The sequence below is a fragment of the Neofelis nebulosa genome, chromosome 7 (genome assembly GCF_028018385.1).
Source record: "Neofelis nebulosa isolate mNeoNeb1 chromosome 7, mNeoNeb1.pri, whole genome shotgun sequence".
Lineage (NCBI taxonomy): Eukaryota > Metazoa > Chordata > Mammalia > Carnivora > Felidae > Neofelis > Neofelis nebulosa.
Window position 1 is genome coordinate 109574610 of NC_080788.1, and position 22076 is coordinate 109596685.

General features: G+C 40.7%; 1 protein-coding gene across 8 annotated transcripts in view; it reads left to right on the plus strand.

Annotated features, from left to right (window-relative positions):
* The window catches only part of SYT16 (synaptotagmin 16), a 245294-nt gene that overhangs the window by 95301 nt on the left and 127917 nt on the right, over nt 1-22076 (plus strand). The window lies entirely within an intron of this gene.

The window sequence follows — 22076 nt, forward strand, 5'->3', positions numbered from 1 at the left end:
GTTTATTTTTTTTTTAATAACCTGGGTTAAGAACTGAGCATTGTTTTCTTTGGAGGCTAGTGTATAGAAAGAATACAGCTTGTTATCAGGAACATGATAATGAGGATAAGTACATAAATAAGGATAAAAGCACATGTCAAAGCACTCTCCTGCAGGAAGAATGGCAATTTAATAGAAGCCTGACACTTCCTGTGTGCATAGTCATTATTGACAACCTGTGAGTGTGGGGAAGTACTTTGTACCATGGAGGAAGAACATTGCTAAAAGTCTATGAAAAATCCTCATGCTAGCCAAATTTTTGCTGCTTTGCCTGCTCAACAGTGGCTTAGTTTTGCTTTTCTATCCATTCTGAGGCCCAACAGAATAGTGGTTCAGAGACTACTAGTGAAGAAACTTCTGATTATTAGTTATGTAGCCATCTCTCCTAGCTGTGCTCAGTATCTCTCTGTAAGAACTGTTGGAGCAGGGGCACCTGGGTGGCTCTGACTGATTCTTGATCTGGGCTTAGGTCATGATCTCACAGTTCATGGGATTGAGCCCCTTATAGGGCTCTTCACTGAGAGCATGGAGCCTGCTTGGGATTCTCTCTCTCCCTCTCCCTCTGCCCCTCCCCTGCTTGCTCTCTCTCTCTCTCTCTCTCAAAATAAATAAATAAACATAAAAAAAAAACTGGCCGAGCAGATTCTGTGACTAGTTTTCTAGTCAAGCCTGCTCACTAACCTCTCAGGTTTGGCAGACCAGACAAACATTGTTGGAGTCACTGGAGGTTTGAGTGGTGGATATGAAATGAGGAAAGAAAATTCTAGGTATCTATGATTTCATACAGTGAGATGGACAGGAATAGATGAAATATGTGTGTTGTATGAAGAAGAGAATGTGTACTGGGCAGGTGAAAAAGATTCAGAGGCCATGTGAGGAAGACTAGCCTGGGAGTTGGGCCATTGGTAAAGTGGTAAAGTGGCCTTGGGCAAGTCATTAATTCTTTTCCTCAGTGGCCTCATATTTAAGAGGCTGTTGAATTCACTCTTAGGACCCCTCTGGATCTAAATATTACCCACATCCCTCCTTCTGGGCTCTAAATGTTTCAGGGGAGAATATTTGCTTCAGTAGTAGTTAGACAAAACCAAAACTGATACAACCAATACTTTTTTATTTTTTAAACACTTTTTTTTTCTTTTTTCTGTGCTCCCTGATTTAGAGCGAAGGCACGTCTGAAATATATTAGATTTATATTACCACTGCATTGATAGAGCATTTGTGTACCAGGTCAATATGTGTTATGAGAAGCCTGAAATGTGGCTTTGGGTGATCAAATGGGTTTTCTTAGTTTTCTCCATGAGTACTTCTAAAAAGCATTCCCCAAATTAGCTGTAAGAGTGATTTAAAACTTCTGGTATCTTAAATGTTTTCAAATGTTGTTTAATTGCCTTTTTTCCCTTTTCTTTTTTTTTCTGAAAAAAATAGTTAAGACTTCTGAAAATATACCACAGTCTTTGTAGAACTCAGTTCACCAGATTGAATTATATATAAAGCAGTTATGTGGTGCCATTAACTTAGAGGAGTACTTTAGAATTTCTGGAAACATAAGGCAGTTTTTCCTATGGATTTACTTGAGTGAGAAGGGGGCCAGCTTGGTTAATCCACCTTGGGAATAATCCTTCTTGCCCTGTGTAGTGTTCACATCTCACATTCTTTACCTGTGGACGCTGGGTACAAAGTGAAGATATCCCTAAAGAAAGACTTCTTTCCATGTGATTCATGCTAGAGCAGACCGTTTGCCCAGCTTATCTCTTTTGCTTCATCCAGGAGCTTTCTGTGCTGCTGTATCTCACTTCTTTTTATCCAGTCCAGACCTCCTTCCAGACCATCTGCTCACAGAGCCAAATGCTACTGGGAATGTCTACTCACGTCTCATGAGTCCCTCAAGTACCACATGCATCCACATTGCTATCTTTCTCTGTCAGCTGGTCCCTTGCATGTGTTTCCTGTCTTTGCGAGTGGTAACAGCTTCCATCTGCCACTTAGGCTCCAACTCACTCCCCGTTTCTGATTGGCTACCAAACCTTGGAGGTTTCAACCTCCTATCTGATGGAACTGCCTTTTCCACCCTATTTGAATTGCTATTGCCATCCTTCAGGCTCTCCTTTGGATCAATGTAATGATTTTTAAATTGGCTGTATAGGCAGAATAATGCTCGCCCCTCCCCAAGAGGTTCATATCCTAATCCGCAGAACCTGTGAATGTGTTAGGTTCCATGACAAAGGGTAATTAAGGTTGCTAATCAACTGACCTTATAAAATACGGAGAGTAGCCTGGGTAATGCAGGTGGGACCAATATAATCACAAAAGTCTACACAAATAGAAGAGGGAAGCAGAAGTGGAGCTCAGAGTGGTGTGCCTGGAGGTCTTGATCTGCCTTTGCTGGCTCTGATGGGGAAAGAAAGGGCCATCCACCAAGGAATCCAAGCTGCTTCTAGAAGCAGAAGAAGACAAGGTAGCGAATTCTCCCCTAGAGCCTCCAGAAAGGAAGGCAGCTCTGTTGACACCTTGATCTTGGCCCAGAGAGACCCCTTTTGGACTTTTGACCTACAGAACTGGAAGATAACAAATCTGTGTTTTAAGTCACTAAGTTTGCAATAACTTGTTAAAGCGGCAATAGGAAGGAAACTAATACCCTGACCTTCCCACTTCTCTTTTGCCCCCATTCTCAGTCTACTTGCAGAGCTGATGTTACTCCCTGGTCTTTAGAACTGTTTGATGGTCCCGCCACCTCTGCATTGTCTTTGTTTACTCAGTGTCTCAACACTTGGTACATAGGAGGCAATGAGTCAGTGTTTAATGAATAAATGCAAACAGCCCATTTTCAGCATTGTGGTACAATTCATGATTTTCAATTTGAGGAGATAAAACTAAGGTAATCAACTGATTTTTGGTTTTATACATCCCTTTCTGGGAACAGGATGAAGCAAACATATATGCTGTCTTTTCTTTTTTAAGCCTCTATTGGTTTTAAGTTACATTATAGCATTTTGTTATGACCAATTTGATGAATTAAAAAGATATATCCTGCGAGGACCACTGTTATTATTTTGATGTGTGACTGACTAGTTATTTCTACATCTGCATCTATATTTTTTAAAAAGGATATTTCACATATTTTGAAACTTTTGACTTAGTGTAGTCTGAACATTTTTCTTGCAGCCCTTTTAATGGATGCACAGAATTCCTTTGTGTGGCTGCTTTAAACTTCATTTAACACCTTTCATATGTTATTAAACTTTTGTTTCCAATTCTTCTCTATTATGAACAGCACTGCAACTAATATCTTTTCAGTATCATCATGCATACCAATGATTATTTCCTTGGTAAATTCTTAGAATGTAATACCTGGGTCAGAGACTCTGCAATTTTTATGGTGTTTGATACGTATCACAAAACTGCCCTCCAGGAAAATCACACCAGTTTGCACTGCCACCAGCAGTGTTCTTTCATCCAGTTGACCTTCATGCTCTTGACATCTTCTGGATATATGGCAGGGCTAGAGAGCATGACATCAAAGGTGACAAGAGGATCATTTTACAGTGAAGGTGGGCACTGCTTTAACCAGTTGAACACAGACTGGGTGCTGTGGTCACTAGCCAGCACACCCAGCTCCTTTGTAACTGAGACATCCTCCTGTCCTCTCTCCAGAGGATTGGTACCATTGCTACTCAGAAAAGTGTGTGGGTTGGCCTCCCCTTTCCCAGCACCTCAGCTGCCAGAAACCAAGGATGGAATCATGGCCCCCACCTGTTTTTATAGACTTCTGGTCTCTGGCAGGAGTCTGTAAAGGAAACTTGGTATGGAGGAAACACAGACCCTCTTATCTCCCTGAGCTCCCCTGTCTCATTTTTACTCCAGACCTTATTTACTCATGAACTTGAGCTACTATGACTCATGTACACAGTTGCCGCATGTTATGCAGTATGGAAGTCTCCTTATGTGGTGAAGTGTGAGTCCCATAAATGTCTGCTGAGTGGACCAGCGTGACATCTCTGCTCACTCAATATGAACGACCAAAGCCTACCAAGCCCAGACTTCCAAGCCCAGGCAGTTTCGACATGGTTGGTAGTTGGCATTGGCTGTGGTTGTCTCTGAAAACACTGACCTGGCATGTACAGAAGCATTAATAAAATATCAAGTTTATTAGTTGCATTCTCTTTTTTGGTGGAATAGTTTTTACCCTGTGAGTGTAGGGAAGCAAGTCTAGTTGCTATGGCAACACAAAGCTTTCAGCCACTTGTTTGTTATATTCCTTTTTTGGTTTATGGAGTGGTCTGTGGAGCCTCTTGAAAGATGTGCTGCTTAGTGTTTGACAGTTAAATCAACATGCTGCCTGACAGAGATGAGAGCTGGGTGAAGGCAAAGGGACAGGCCACAAAGCTCCTTTCTCATTGTTTGCTTTCACAAAGATTCTGGCTTTGGAAAGAGGGCACCTGGATCTGGAGCAAGGACTATCACTCCGTGTCTCTAAAATTACAAAGGAAAATCATTGACAGTTGGAACCACCAAACTTGTCTTTTTCATCCTGTTTTCCCACCTTTCCACCCCCGTCCCTAGATGTGGGAACATATAATGAAGTTATTTTCTCTTGAAAATCTAAGGTGTAAAAACTACTCTAACCAGCCCGTGGACCCTGAAACAAAGGAGGTGTTGGGAAAAACAAAACAAAGTTGGCCTTTTCAAGGTAGGAAGTACCACCGTTGCCTTCTTGCCTGTGCTCTGAGGAAAGTGTGTGCTTACTGTGTGGTCCTTCCCCAGCGAAAATTCTGGTTGTGTGTGGGAATCTGCAGTTCCTTAGACTCCGGGGACCTGGACCTGTTTTTTGTGGGTTGGTTCAGTGTGGACAGTTAGATTTAGGTTATCAGACATTTCTAGGATTGCCTACATGGCCAATCATTTGAACATTAGAAAAAACTATTTTCTTTCTTTTTTTTTTTCAATATATGAAGTTTATTGTCAAATTGGTTTCCATATGACACCCAGTGCTCATCCCAAAAGGTGCCCTCCTCAGTACCCATCACCCACCCTCCCCTCCCTCCCACCCCCCATCCACCCTCAGTTTGTTCTCAGTTTTTAAGAGTCTCTTATGATTTGGCTCTCATTTTCAATTTGAGGTAAAAGTAAATTTCTATAGCAGAAAAATTATAAAGATACAAAATAAGGAGAAAATTTTAAAAATCACCTGTATTTCATTCTCACAACCCTCAAATTAACATTTTGGTGCACATTTTATATGTGTGTATGTATGTGTGCATGTGCATATATATGTACATATGTGTGTCCATATATGTGCATGCATTCATATATGTGCATCGCTGTTATTTTTTGTAGAAACATGGTATTTTGCTGCATATACTTTGCCTGTATAAATTTTTCATTCGAGTATGTATCATGAGGTATTTCCATGCCTATAATAACTCTAATGATTACATAATCTTTTTAAAAATTCACATAGATAAATTATGGTCTGATTCAACCCTTCTTTCAATGTTTGATATTTAGGTAGTTTCTGATTTTCTATTTCTTCAAACAATTCTGAGCTTCCCTTTTCTATGTCTATATTTACCTCTATGTAAATATCTTTAAAAAGTACCCAAAAAATCAGCAAGTGCTCATTAAATATTAGTTATCTAAAATCTTTTTTCAAACTGGAGAATCAGTGTGAGAAAAACCCTCTAATGACTGAAAACATGGAACACTTTATGAACATTTCAATCCTAAAGCTGCCATGTTGCTACAGAATTGAGGCATGGTTATGCAAAGGAAACTACAGGAAGAGGTCTGGTTTGGGACTACACTGGTGGGTAAAATGTACTGTAGAATGCATCAAGCTGCATTGCACCAGGTACCAAGGAGATGACCCTGCAGCATGGGATGCAGCATAGTGGACAGAGATTGGCTTGGGACTGAGGCAAGCTCAGTTTTCCTGATTCTCCCACTAATTTGCTTGAACAACCTTGCACAAGTTCTGTTTCCTCATCTGTAAAGTGATAGAATTGTTCTGATTGACCTCTGAGGTTTCTTTCCGATCTAAAACTCAGTGGCTTGAAGCCAACTCTGCTCTGTTTAACTCATCTGTGATAAGCAGAATGGACCTTTAATATACCTACTAGAGTTTAAAACTGTGTAGCCTAGGCAAATTACAACAGTTTACCTATAGTGAACCCTAACAGTGTTTAGTGAAAGAAGACTTTCACTTGCCCACCGTCCATTCCTTCTTTCCTCTTAATTTTGCCTGAGGAAGTCACCACTACCCATTGTAGATAGTTTGGGTGGTACTTTGTATTAAGTAGCTCCCCCAGCTAAGAGGTCTGTGTGTCCCACCAGCAGATACTCAGAGCCCCACAATAATCAAAGCTTATTTGCATTGATAGCAGTTCCCTATCCTGTCCTGTCCACATGCCCAAACTGCTCTCACTGTTTTTCCATGTTATTGTTCCCTTTTCTTTCTAATCTGTGGACTTTGGATATCTTTTCATCAAAGTCTGGTTTACTTTTTAGCCAGAATAGGATTCTGTTGTTGATAGGGAAAACCCTACCCCTTCATTGCTGGTGCTGGCCTTGTCCTAGTTCTCCAATTGACCAGAGCTTTGTGACCAGCAGGCAGATCACTCCCATCTCACTAAGCTTGTGTGTCATGATCTGTGTCATTGATGGTAATGAAACCAACCTAGTGAGGTTGTTGGTGGAGGTGGGGGGGTCAAGGTGGACCTGACCACGTGATACTGTAAGGGTAGGGTTGGCACACATTAGAAGCATGATGAATGTTAGTTTCCCTTCAACAAGGAGTTTCATTAGGAAGGTGCTTGGACTGTGAATTTGAAACCTTCACTCGAATATGTCACATATGGGGGCGCCTGGGTGGCTCAGTCGGTTGAGCGTCTGACTTCGGCTCAGGTCATGATCTCACTGTCCGTGAGTTCGAGCCCCGCGTCGGGCTCTGTGCTGACAGCTTGGAGCCTGGAGCCTGTTTCGGATTCTGTGTCTCCCTCTCTCTCTGCCCCTCCCCTGTTCATGCTCTGTCTCTCTGTCTCAAAAATAAATAAACGTTAAAAAATAATTTGAATATGTCACATATGGACCCTAAATCAATAGACTTAGAAAGATGTTTCTGATAATAATTGTGCTTAGTTTGTTCTTAATCTTTCTTCATATCATGGTGAGCACATAGTAGGTGCTTTCTAAACACAAATTCTTTTGAATGGCTTTTAAAAACCCTTAACAATGACATAGGAGAACATTTGTTATACACATTCTTAGTATTACACTTTTCATAATTGCTACTGTTTTAATAAATTGAGCAAAGGGCACAAATATTCTGGCCCTTTGACCAGAGCTTAGAAATATTTTCACTGGAAGAGCCTTTATTTAACTATATTGCTTTAATGGAATTTGAGATGTGCAGGAACGTTTTAATTATCAGAATCTTCTTTAGAGAAAGCCTCTGAGATTTGAGACAAGTTTACATATTATTATATGAATCACAGTTTGCTTTAAGAGCTTATCTAAATCCCATGTGTTTGAGGGGAAAAGGGAACTCGGAATGAATCCATCTAATTTTCAGCTTTTTTCCTAGGAGAGATTCGTGATTGAAAGTCAGAATGGGGTTATGTGCTGCCTTTTTTCATGGTTTCTAGTGGAAGTTATAGGGTTTCCATAGTAATGCGCAAGGACTCCTCATTTCCTGCCATGATTTCCTAGCAAACAGAAGAGCACTGGTAACTATGGTTTAGTGTAAGTGACAAAGTTGACAGCAGATCATGCTAAATTTGTTCTGGCTGTTCAGGGATGGGTAGGGTAGGTTAACCGTACTGTTAACCAAAGGTGACGACTCCCAGCTTCACAAGGCAAATAACATGTTTCCTGATCGTCCAGTGGCAATGGCAGAGAACACTTGGCGTTTTGACTAGGGGTGAGGCAGGTGCGGTCCTGCCATATTGCCCCTGAGATCCACTAAAGAGTTTGCATTTGAAGAAATACTGATGTTGCTACAGCTCTATCTTCTCCTCCTCACCTCCCTCCCTCCCTCTCACTTGTTTTCTCCCCCTAACCCACTTGTCCTGTGGCCATCCCCTCTGCTCCCTGCTCCATCTCTTCCCTTTCTGTGCTCTTACAGCCACAGTTTCAGCTGTTCAGAAGACAGAGGATAGTGGCACAGGATAGTGGCTCAGTATCCTGGGGAGTGGGGTCATACGTCTGGCCACTGTCCCTGGCATCTTTCTGTTACCCTCAGGCTGCTGGGCCTGGCATGTTCCCTTCCTGTGACAATTCAGCCTGTTTTCAGGTTTCCTAAAAATAGCAGCATTCTACCTCATGTCACAAGGTGTACCTGCACATCCTTGTTTTGTTAAATCTGAACAAAGTGTTCCCATTGGTGAATTTAGAGGCACTAAAAAAGCCTCCTCAGCAGCTGTCCGGCCGAAGTATGCATTTGTCTTATAGACAACAAAGCCAGCAGAAACAACAGAAAGAAACTGACAAGAAAGCCAACAGAGTGAGCTAGGAACAATGCTATCACCCACCTTGCTGCTGATTTGGTGGGACTTCCCAGTGGGCCATGATGTCTCTGTGATTCCATTTGCAAGAGCTTCAAAGTTTGCATTTGCTTTAGACTCATGTTGTTTTGAAATAGTATTGCATCATGATTTTCAAAGTTGGTTATCATTCAAAATCACCGGAGCAAGCACAGTGTTAATGGCAACCATATCTGGCAGTTTGTAGCTTTTTTCTCTGTTTACTTAACAGAGTGAAGTGATTTAATAAGTTCTAGAAAAGTCAACGTGATCCTTTGTCTCAGAACACTAATTTCCTTACCTTGCCATTCATGAAGGGAAGTCCCCTGAAAGTAAGAGACTTGAGAGCTGTAAGACTTACTTAGCTTTTAGATTTTATTTAAATGTTGTCAACTCCTACCTGTGTTCTACCTCTCTTGCTCTTTTGGTTAAAATCACTGAAGCATATGCTGAGAAAGCTGTTGATGACCTCAGGGCCAGTCAAGGTAATTATCTTGGCACACACCTACTTTAGATGGTCAGGAAGCCCTCTTCTGCCTTTCCATGCAGACCTGGTGAATATTGGGAGTTCCCAGTAGGAGTATGGTTTCGAAGGCATAAGTGGAAATTCATATTTGGTACCAGACTCCCCAGATGTGAGGTGGCTTTTGGTTTTTTAGTCCAGAGAACTGGAGGAAAAAAGGGAGAATGGAAACTCCTCCTTGCTGCAACAGTGGGAAACTCCAGAGTCATGTTTATGGGCAAGCTTAGAATCCATTCACTCACATAACTCCATCCATCACCTGCTTGCACAGGTGGTGGAGGGGGCGGGGGTGGAGGTTAAGCCTGACATATGAGTGTCCTGCCTTGGAGGATGTTGTGCTGCAGTGAGGAACACCCACTCATATTTTCATCTGATGCCTCTTTGGAGCTGCTTCCTCTCTTCTCTCTCTCTCTCTCTCTCTCTCTCTCTCTCTCTCTCTCTCTCTCTCTCTTTCTCTGTCTCTCTCCCTTCCTCATCCCTCCCTCCCTCCCTCCCTCCCTCCCTCTCTGTCTCTTACACACACACACACACACACACACACACACACACACACACACACACGGTATTACAGGGAGGAAACTTGAAGGGTGGAGATCACACACATTTAGCCTGTAAGCTTAGTATCCAAAGTTAAAGAAACTTTTAAGAAGTAAGATGCTTAAACAGGGTAGAACTGCTACAGACTCTCTCTTCACACATTTTCCTCTCACCCCCTTCCCTGGTGTTTAGTGAATGGTACTCTACCCAAGCACCATGACAGATGCTTTATGAGACTGGGGATGAGGCAGGGTAGAGAGTGCAGGCCTTACTTTCAAGTTCTTTACGATGTGGAAATGCTTTAGCTATAAAAGGCTGCTTAGCTTGCCTGGTATTAAATGGTCATCACATAGGTGGTGTGGAAATGCTATACAGTTCATCTTCATAGTTGGTTGGAAGGAGACATGTAAGAGGGGACTTGAAGTAGGAAGGCATTCTTAGGAAGAAGTTGGGTTATAGGGTCAGAGGCCTGGTAGTGGACAAGACCATTCTGCCCAGAGGAAGTGAGTTAAGGATGCTAATTTTGTCGAACTATGAGTTTCCCTTGGGGATACAGTGGGATAAACTTGGGAAGTTTGCTTGCAGTTGGACCACATATAGTTTAAAGAGGAATTTAGGCTTTATCTTGTAGCACAGGAGCTACCGTTAACACAAGTTGAGTGAGAGCAACATGGTACAAATAGTCCTTGGTGAGGATGAATCTGGTGTAGTGTTAAGGATGAATTAGGGGACCGTGAGAGCATGGAAACAGAATCTAAAGACACTTTGTGGTAGTTCGTAAGAGATACATAAAATACACAAACTGAGGGGCCTTGGTGCTTCGCAACTTGGCTGCAGAAGCCTGCAAGGACTTCAGTCATTTTCTCCTCTGATTGTCAGTCTGTTTTAGGGTCGGGAACAGATGCATGTTTATTCAGTAAGACAGCTAATAATTCTCTCATGTACATGTGTGGTTCAAGGAAAGACACCTGTACTAGTCCCTTAGGGCTGCCATAACAAGTACCACACCTGAGGTGGCTTCAACAATGGAAATGTATTTTTATAGAGTTCTGGAGAATAGAAGTCCCTGAGCAAGATGTCCACAGGGTTGTTTTCATTCTGAAGCTTCTGTCCTTGGCTTTTAGATGACCATCTTCTCCCCTTGTCTTCACATGGTCTTTTCTTTGTGCACACACATGCCTATGTTTGGATCTCCTCCTCTCACAAAGACATTGACTAGGTGGTTAGGGCCCAGCCACAAGACATCATTTGAACTTAATTACCTCTTTAAAGACCTTATCTCTAAACATGGTCACAGTCTGAGGTACTGGGGGTTAGGAATTCAACATGAATTTTGGGGGAACACAATTCAATCTATAATAGCACCTATGGACGAAAAAGATGAGGAGCAGCAGGAAGACCAAGGCCAAGCATCTTCCCTGACCCCTTATCCAGGCTCTTGCTCTCTGTTCCTTGTGCTAAAATGGACATCTCCAAACAGAAGTTTCCCGAGCCAGCTTTCTGTCATCCTTTTCTAGGACAATGTAGGCTGATGTCATCTGGGGGATTTTCAACTCCCAATTTTAGGATTAGCAGCCTTTCTCCTTTTTTTGTTTTCATTTTAACTTCTCTGGCAATGCTAGTTTCTTACCACATTTATTCCAGTCGTCTGTTTATGCGCATGATAATTTTTTATAACGATGGGAGGGAATCTCTGAAGAGAATTGGAATATATAAAATAAACAGATGCATTAAGGTACAGCTACAGAGTTTTCAAAAATGTCCGCCTTTCAGGACTAATACTTGTTTCTGACTTCTCTCACCTCTACCTCTGAGATGACCTTCTCTTTATTTCTAGTGTTCTCTGTTCCCATCAGCTGGCTGAGGCTGAGGCCTCAGGTCCCTATGTCCTCGCTTCTAAATTCTCATTCTACTTGGGACCTTGGGCCCAAACTGCTTTTTTTCATAGTCACCTGAGCCCCTGCTGACAGTGTTTATTTCATTCTAGCCTGAAAAAACCCATAATGAGTGGAATGATTAGAACTGGGGGCTCCAGACAGACTACCAGGGTCAAATCCTGGCTCTGACACTTTGTCCTCTGCAACTTTGGATATGTTACTCTCCAAACCTCAGTTTTTTTCTCATGTGTTAAGTGAGGATAATAATAGTTCCAACCTCAGAGGACTGTGAGATTTAAATGAGTGTAAAGTGCCTGGCACATAGTAAATGCCATGTGAGTGTAAACTGTAATAATTATTATTTTGCTTGCCTTTGTTCTGAGTAGCTTCCTTGGAGATTCAGATCTTGTTTGGCTCTTTCTACATTTCCCCCCTACCAGGCTTCCCTTTTGTAACCCAGGCAGGGGTGGGCAGGCTTCCCTGGAATCCTCCTCAGACCAGCTGTCCATTTATTAGAATGATAAGCAGAAGTAGTTGACAAGGTCTATAAATTGTGCTTGTCTTGGGGGCAGTTCTGCTGGCACAGTCCCAAACAGGCTCTGCTTGAGCCTTTGCCTTCTGCTCAGGCCAGGAGAGCAGTTCCCTATGTAGCCAATCATGAGCCCTTGGAGTTTCCACAAAAAGGTGGTGCTGCTCAGGCCATAGCAGAGACATTTGCCCTTTTCCTTTGCAGTAGTATCACCTTTTTAAACCCAGCAGACTTTTATGATCGAAGGAAAAGTTTGGAATGGTCTGTCACAATGGGGAGGGGTAGCTCTTCTTCTCATCTTAGTTGGGGTCTGCAAGACACACATCTCTGTTGGTGTTGAAGGTAAAGTTCAATGCCTTTTTCAGTTTGAACAGGCTTCTGCATGATCACAGTCCTGGTATGCAAACACCAGCTCCTCTTCTTCTTGGGCAGGCTTCTGCTGGGGACCTTGTAAGTTAGTAAGTGGCCCCTAGTGGACCCCTAGTGAGACACTCCATAATCACAGGGTCCTTAAGAGCTCCAAGATTCATAACTTTACCATCAAGGCACAAACTCATGTACAAATGAGTACTAATTCAGGTATACACCAGTGTCTTCACTCTTGAGATTACTCTTTGCCTTGGGCAAAGGGTGACCGTTTTAATCTTTGAATTCTGCATTCTTAACCTTGTTCTTCCCTGAAATCCGAGATTGATTTTGTAATCCCTAGTGACTTTGTGACAAGTTCTTTATCTTTCTTCCTTCCGCCAACATGCTCCTGCTTCCACAGGGTAGAGCCTCCTGCTCGGCACCTCTTGCTGTATCCTCTCTTGCTCAGCCTGTGGCTTCCATCTTAACTAGTTAAACAGAATCTCCCTTTATTTCTTCTTAGCTCTGTGGCTCATTTAGTGCCTCCTTCCCAGTCTCCAGCTCTCCCCCAAGAGGAGGGCCCCATTACCAAGGCTACAAATGTGCCCCTTTCCCCACAGCAAGTGCTAATGCATCTATCTCAGTGAGGGGTAGGGCAGGCCCTTAATTTCTAGTCAGGACAACTGAAATGATTTATCTTAAAGATGATATCTAAATACAAGTCAACAAGCCTTTCAGAAAATATCTGGAGCCAAATGAAATTCATCCAAGGGCAGAAGAGTTTCCTTGCCTTTGCCAAGCAAGGTTTCTTTGGCCATATGTACAAAAATATTACTCATCAATCAAACTAATTTATTTACCAATGTTAAAGATGTTCAAAAAATTGGCCGGAGCACACTACCTTCCTGTAGTTTGACAAGGCATATTATATAAATTACACATTTCAGATATTGGTCTTATTCTTATTTTAGAACTGTTAATAAGATAAAGTATTGCTTATAGAAAATGGGCTGTTTTAAAAGCAAGTTATTGGAATGTTTCTTGCTAAGTCACTCAACCTCCTTTAAAATTTTTTCTCATTTTACAACAATTGATCTTTATATCCCCTTCTTCAAGTCTCATTTTGTGTAAAATACATTTTCCATGAGTGAAGCCTTCCTTGAAAATCTTTATTAAACTTCCTGGGGTTCAGAATCCAATGCAGTCATGAGTGGGTGCTCAGTAAACAGGTTGGTTTTACGTGTGGGAGAACAGGCTGTATTCAATCTTTACTCTCTTCAGTGGTGATCTCAGTGGTGTTATCAAAATGGGACTCCACTAGGTTTAAATAATGAAAGTTCAGCTGGGAGAGATGTTAGATAAGCTGAGAGATAAATTTCCTCTTCTGTTTTTGTACTCACAGCAGGATTCTGAAACAGAATCTCTGTGGGAGTTTAGGTAGTTGCAATCTTATCAAAGATATGTACAGAATATTTTTTTGGTTTTGAATTGATATTTCAGTGAATGCTTTCTTAAACCTGGGATGGGAGTTGAAAGGAGAAAAATAGGAGAGAATGTCTTGAGATGTTTTAATGCATTCTGAGAAGTTTTGGTTTGGTTTGCTTATATTCCAGGATATTGTGGGACTAAAGTTTTTTTCTATATATTTGCATAATGCTTATAGTTTATCCTCCTTACAAGTCTACCAAATATAAATTGGTTCAAAATCAGAACATTCTCAGGTAATGTTTTTTGTTGATGGGTCCTGCATATTACTGTTCAGACATTGTGTAGAGCTGAAGGAAATGACAATTTGTATTGAAAAATAAATCAGAGGCATCAAAGGACAATTTTTTAAAAGCTTCATTTCTGTTGTTTTTCAAAACCAAAAGTTGTGTAGGGCCATGTCACATTCTGTGGGGAGGAGGGCAACAAGTAAAATTGCAGGGTTACAATTATATGTTTTGAGGAATGGTTGGAGAAACTTAGAATTCATTAGGTTAGAGTAAAAGTTTGGGAGGCCTAAGTGCTGTCTTCAACATTGGCAGGGTTGATACTGGCTTTCTCTGTGAAGAAGAATGTCTACCTAGAAGATATGAACAAAGAAGGAATGGGTTTCTTGGCCAAGTAGTGAGCTTCCTGGCCATCAGCAGTGTTCAAGCAGATGCTGATGGCTGTCAATCAGAGTTGGTATATACTGGATTCCTTCCCTGAGTGAGATGTAGGAGGTTCTTGGTGGGAAGAAGGGCACTACTGCAAAGATGCTGTGATTCTGTAAGAGGATTTCAAGGAGAAGCAGCAGAGAGAGGTGAAATCAGAACTGTCAGAACGCACAGGAAATCCCGAGCTCTGGTCTCAGCTCTGCCACCATATTGTTGGGTGTTTGGAGTGGATCTCTTGGCCTGTTTGGAATTTAGCCTTTATTTTTGTAACATGAAGGGTTGAATCAGTGCCCTCCAGGGTTATTTCTAAATCAACAGTTTTAAGATAATAATTTTTGCAGCCTGCACATTTGCTAGGATTCTGCAGGCCCTGAAACACTGATGGGCCTAAAGCATAAAACGAGAGCAGCTTGTTGGAGCTAATAGGATATACCATGCACAGGATTCGTTTTTGTAAGCAGTCTTCCAGAGACTAACCTCATTCCATACTCTAATTCAGTTATCGTTTATATGCAATGAACCCACCAGTAATTTAAGATAAAACATAATCTTGGAGGTTACACTTTTTAATTTAATTAAGTTAGCATGCATTATGGATCTATTATGAGTAGGCATCAGGAATATAAAGATGAATAAGCAGACACCATCTCTAGTTTCAGTAAATTTACAGTCTAGGGGGAAATCACAGCTAGACTAAACAAATAATGATGTTAGACATGAGTTAGATATCAAGATCAAGCACTGCGCCAAGTGCACAGTTATATAGCCTGCCTGGTGAGAAAAGGATAGGCTTTGAAGAAGAGTTGTCTTTCCAGTGGGTCCTTAAGACGAGCAGGACTTTGCCTTTTGGAAAAGGTCATTCCAGGGAGAGGGATTACCTGGAGGAAACATGCAGAGGTTTGAAAATACATGCAAGTTTAGAGAATAGTGAATATCTATCTGGTAAAGCCAAGCATGGTGTATCTGGGAGGTGTGCTTGATAAGCCAGACTAAAATGGTGGTTTGGGGCTGAGTTGGAAAGGGTCTCAAATGTTACGGTAATAGTTTGAACTTTAATCTTGAGGTGGTGGAGAGTCCTAGAATCTTTTATGCATGACTGTAGGTCTGTGGTTTATATGGCTGACCCTGTTATGGGGTAGTAGACTAAAAAGGTGGTTTGGGGCTGAGTTGGAAGGGGTCTCAAACGTTATGGTAATAGTTTGAACTTTAATCCTGAGGTGGTAGAGAGTCCTAGAATCTTTTATGCATGACTGTAGGTCTGTGGTTTATATGGCTAACCCTGTTATGGGGTAGTAGAATGGGTTGGCGTTGGTAGGGAGGAGGGATCTGGCAGTGTCCAGCCTAGGTGTGTGCGTGTGTGTGTAATAATCAGTGTTCAGCTATGTTCATCAAATGACCTCAGTCTGAACCACACTATCCTGTAAGTTTATTAAAGTAACTTAGTCCAGCTAAGTCCTCTTCACCAGAGACCCAAATTATATTTTTAAGAAATTAAACAGTTGAAATTTTGAACTAGGCTTAAAAAAAAAAAAACAAGGAAGGAAGGAGGGAGGGAAGGAGAAGGAAAATAGATTCAATTTGGAATCTTTGTAGAGGTTCTGCCTAGTAAGAGTCTGACTCAAGCACTACATTAAGAATAGAATGGTGAGGACTTTAGAGGTTTCAGAAGACTTTTGAAAAGGATGCTGAGTTAAATACTAGGCTTGATAATTTTGGGAATTCCTACAGGACATCCTGGAAGAGAGATATGTGACAGATTAGAGTTTCAGCTTATAGGCACATACTTGGTAACCCTCAGTGACGGCTGCAGCCATGAGAATACACAAGATATTTGAAGGAATGCTTTTAAAGTAGGAATGGGACCCAAACACAGAATCTTAAAGAATAAAAGACTCTGAGGGGCGCCTGGGTGGCGCAGTCGGTTAAGCGTCCGACTTCAGCCAGGTCACGATCTCGCGGTCCGTGGGTTCGAGCCCCGCCTCAGGCTCTGGGCTGATGGCTTGGAGCCTGGAGCCTGTTTCCGATTCTGTGTCTCCCTCTCTCTCTGCCCCTCCCCCGTTCATGCTCTGTCTCTCTGTCCCAAAAATAAATAAAAAACGTTGAAAAAAAAAATTAAAAGACTCTGAGAGGTGAGCAGAGAAGTGGAACTCCGAGAGAGTAGGTAAAGTGATAAGAAGAGAATCCTAAATCAAAATTCTAGTGATGATTTAGGCATGTAGAAAGAAAAGTTGAAGAATAAAGATGTGTGATGTGGGTTCTAACTCTGCCCAGAGGTCTGGGTATTCTGATTTTTAATGACCATTCTGAGATCTGAGCAAGAGTGTCCTTGGGAGAAGGTACTTAAGTAATTTACCTCATGGTGGGGGTGGAAATAGACTTCAGGAAAACCCCATTTTGCATGTTCTTTTTTCATTGCTCAGCAGGCAACCCTTTGACCTATAATTTCATTTTAAGTGGAGCCACACCAAATAGAAGATTGACTATATTCCTTTTTTTTAAAGTTTATTTCACCTGAGGTGGGGGGAGGGGCAGAGAGAGAAGGAGAGAGAATCCCAAGCAGGCTCTGTGCTGTTAACACAGAGCCCAACGTGGGGTTCGATCTCACAAATGGTGAGATCATGACAGGAGCTGAAATCAAGAGTCAGTCGCTCCACTAACTGAGCTACCCAAGATTGATTGTAGTTCTATAGATACAAAGTTGGTTCTAGTTCCTGGGCTGGGAATAACCATTATAATAAAAAAAAAAATTGGTGTCCTGATGTATCACATATCTTATTGACAGAAAATCACATAGATGTCACACAGTCCTGCCCTCAGGACCTCACATCATCCTGGGTTATAGAGTTAGGTAGTATAGCGCTGGATTTGAACCTCCTAACTCAGGGCCAAAAGTTTGTTTTTTTTTTTTTTTTTTGCTTCTACTCTGCCTTCCTGCATTTTGCCTCTGGCTGATTTAATTACAGTGAACTGGTCTTCAAGATTCTGAGCATCTTGTGGTAAATGCGAAATATCATATTCTTAAACCCTGGAATAGCATTTGGACTGTGGTGGTCTCACTTGGATGTACCAATAATTGAAGCTCAGCTTGAACCCATCACCTTACCTCTTTTCATGTTTCACAGCATCAGATGGTCGTCAGTAATGCATGAAAGAAATTTTATCTCCCTGCGACTCCGATCTGGTTAGGGTAGCTCTTACGGTGAGCAAGTGACTGGTAGAGAGACCGGTATCTCAAGAGGCACAATTTTCTGGTAATAGTGATCAGCACATAGCATGCTATGAAATCAGAGCTTTGTTCCCCAAGACTTTGCAACATGGTGCCTGCAAAGCAATGGAATAAAAGCACTATCTTCTGTGCCTCAAAGCCCCACTTTTACAGTCCTTGTTTGCTTTGCTAATTAAGAGACTTTCACAAATCCCTCTTGACCCAAATGTGTAAAATGTTGCATGTTGTTTTGACTCTCCTAATAGCTTTTGTTTGGCACATTCTGAATTTATAAGGTCAAGTGTAATTAGCTCCAGATATCCAAGCCTCCATTGGGAATAATGTCAAGGAGCAGCGCGTCTCAAAACCTACTTAAAAATCTCTGACATTTTTGCATCTTTCAAAAAATGTTTAAACCTCTAAATTGGCCTTGATTTTGAAAGGGTAAATAGGGAGAGGTTTGAGGGAGTAATTGGGATGAGTCAGATACTTAGACTCAAGGTTGGGAGTAAAGGAACCCTTTTAGAGGAACCTGACATAGTTGTGTTTTAAGATCAATATACATGCCTACCACGTGGAGCCAGACCTCTGGCTTTCATGCCTACCACAGTTTGACCCCATGTAATCTTCCCTTGATGTGCCATAATTACCAAGTGGAATGCCTAGTGCAGATGGCCTCCCATGCTTCAATGCACAGCCCTTCTGGGTAGGGACGCTATGCAGTGGAGTGATGTGGGCACGTAAGTGGGTGGAAACTTTCTAATGTGTCACAATAATAACGATGCAGAATCCTTTTGCTGTTCAACTTCCCCTGGAACTTCAGCCCACGCAGCAGCCTACTTGGTTCACAGTCCTATGTGAATGCTAGACAATTAGCAGCTGATAATGAAGAATGCCATGGGAACCAGTGGGAAAATAATAGCTTACTCCAAGGATATAATGAAATGAAATTAGCACAGACAGTAAAACAGACAATTTATGCTGGTGCTTTTTTTTTCTTTTTTCCTTTTTTTTTTTTTTTGTAATTAAAAAGAACCAGTAAATGCTTCTAGTAGAGAAATATGAGAATCGATTAGAATCCCATCTGTTTTGGAAAGGGGTTCTATTCAGAAATTAATTCCAGAGAAACTTCTATTTTTCTACTGAGGAACTAGAATAGGTAAAAGACACCTATTTTATTTGAATACAATGATAATTTTGTTCAGTGTTGTTACCTAAGTGGTTGCATGTGGTCTGAACTTTAGACAGGGATACTAATGCCAGATAATTGATTTTACTGTTATATTATCTGAAATGTCAGTAGATTTTCAGTGTTCTCAGCTAATTTTTAGTAACAGAGTGAACTTGTATCCCTGTAGATGGATAACTTTCTGAATAGACAAAAATACATTGTTTGAGAAATTGGGCATTTAAAGGACCCTTAAATCTTCTTCCTATTTCTGGATTTCTCATATGCTGCTTAGTCCTTGAGCATAAAGCTCTGCCTACTACTTTTTGGGGTCAAAAGCTATACTCAGTTTACCTCTGACCTTGTTTGCTGTCTTTCCTGGGAGGCTTTCAAGTCCTCAGGTGGCTGGATGCCTGGAGAAGGATGTAGACATGCTCAGGCAATCCTGAATTCTTTTTTAAATTTACTTTTATAGAGATATTATGAAGTTTAATGAAGTCTTTACAATAATCTTTAAAAATATTTAACTGTACTAGACTTCAGGGAAAAATTTTTTTGAGGGTATTGGATTGGTAAAAAACAATTTTGTTAAAATTCCAGTCTCACTGTGTGGGCAGTCTTCTGTGAGTTGAAAATAAAGAAGTTATAAACAAATCAAAATTATATTTCACTCCAAATGCTTTCCAAATGCATTTGTTTTGGAGATTTGAAGAAAGTTGGCTATCTTTCTTCTGATATTTTGTCTGCCTGAAGTAGACTTGTCTCTCAATTTCTCTCATTTATAGAAATATTCTCTTTTTACTTGGAAGCTAAATTGCCTCACTGATTCAACAACTATTCCACCAAAATGATATACATGTATTTTCTCTGATGTTTCAACATGACATGCTTTTATTGGACATATGTTCCTAATTTTATCATGTAATTATATTAAATTCCATTGTGTTAAAGTTATAATGAACGATATCCATGCTGATTGATTTTATTTGGCGAATGACATATAAATTGTACAATGCCCATATATTGCTCAGTTAAGTTCAGCAATATGAGCATGCCATTAAAAACCCAACAATCCAAAATGTTGGCTGTGACCTTCTAAACCATCAACATTATCTAATTCCCTTTGCTTCTTTTTCAGTCCTCTTCCTCATCTGGGAGGATGTGGGAAAATGGAGAGGTTGGAGACAGTGGAGAATAGTTGAAGTGTTTAGGGAAAATCAGACAAGTGGAAAGAATCTCAAAGGTTCCCTTCATGGACTGATTGGTGCACTTCATCTACTTTCTTCATTAAATGCTGCTTCTGAGCTAACCATCTGAGCATTAAGGGAAAGGAAAGCAAGCTTGCTGATAATTCTTGGCTTCTAGAAGTGTGTGTGCGTGCGTGTGTGTGTGTGTGTGTGTGTGTGTGTTAATGCTATGGGAGAATTAACATTTTAAGCACGTAAAGCAGACAGGTTAGGTTACGTAATTCTCAGAAGGAGATGGACACATTTCAACACACATTTATTATTATATTAAAGATAGCACCCCATGTATACCCCAAATGCTGTGTTCTCGACTGTTTTGAAAAATGATTGGTTGCTAGTGACTCCATATGTTGCTATGTTTTATTTTGGAACATGTTAAAATCTCACTTAGGTTTCATTAAGCCATTTTTTGAAAGGTCTATTTTTTTTCCTTCCAAAGAATTTGCTTGAGTATGTAGTTAACATATCCTTGTTAGCTATTACCAGGAAGAAAATTTAAGTGGAACTACCTATTTTTCTTTAAATATATATATTTTAAATATTTTTATAAATATTTTATATTTAATAGTCCTAGAAATTTTTAGAAAAATGATTGACTATCCATTAAGGTTGTTGAGGTTATAATAACTAGACCTAAATTTAGACACTGGAAAAATAATATGCTAAGCATCAAAGACTTCGTTCTGTTGTTGTTGTTAGTAGTGGAAGCATTACCAAAGGAAAAAAAGAAAATTAAAGGCCCCAGTTTAAGTTGTTCTATGCTAATTTTTAAAAGTAATTTATTTAATTTTGTAGTTGGTTGTAAAAACGCAGGTAATGATACAAATGAGTCTAATTGTACAGATATTTTAAATTTGTGCACTGAGGGGCACCTGGATGGCTCAATCAGTTGAGCGTCCGACTTCAGCTCAGGTCATGATCTCATGGTCTGTGGGTTCAAGCCCTATGTAGGGCTGTGTGCTGACAGCCTGGAGCCTGCTTCGGATTCTGTGTCTCCCTCTTTCTGCACATGCCCCGCTCACACTTTGTGTGTCTCTCTCTCAAAAATAAATAAACCTTAAAAAATTTTAAAAAGTAAATAAATTTTTGCACTGAAGTAGCTGTATATGGAGTTGGCACACTGGTGTCCAACTCTTAAAAGTTTTTCATTTCTTACCTTCTTTGTGGTAGTTGCAAGGAAAGTCTGAGCATAAACTATAGGTCAAAGCCCTCAACTCTTATTGTGCCAAAATTGCCTTTGAAAACATCTCCTTGTTTTGCAAAGCTGCTGATATCTAACACAATAGCTCTTATTGTCACCTCCTTGCCCTAGAATCCTGGCTTGGGTCAATGTTACTGGTACACACCTGTGCTGTACTCAGTTTACCTCTACTCTGACCTTGTTCTCTGTCTTTCCTGGGAGGCTTCTCAAGTCTTCAGGTGGTTGGATGCCTGGAGAAGGATGTAGATATGCTCAGGCATCCTGAATTCTCTTTTGAATTTACTTTTATAGAGATATAATTGACATACACTAATGTGTAAGTTTAAGGTATACAACATGTTGATTTGATATATTTATGTGTTGCGATATGATTACCACTGTGCTGTTGGCTGACCCACCTATTATGTCACATAGTTATCATTTTTTTTTGTGATAGGAACAATTAATATCTAGACTCTTAGCAGCTTTGAAGTTTATTAATAGTACTGATTGTCTATAATCACTATGCTGTACATTAGGTTAATCCCAGAATTCTAAGGTGAACAAGCTTAGGCTCAAGCCAGGGATGATGACCATGCTTGAGAACATCATAAAAACAATTTCAGAGTCATGCTGCCTTTTACAGGGATGAATGAAATTGAAGTTCTGTCTCTGAAAAGAGTATTTTTAGGTTGATAGATACTCAAAGATGGTCAGGTTGTATAAGTGAGTAGAGTTTAAGATTTACCTCAGTCTTTCCTCATGT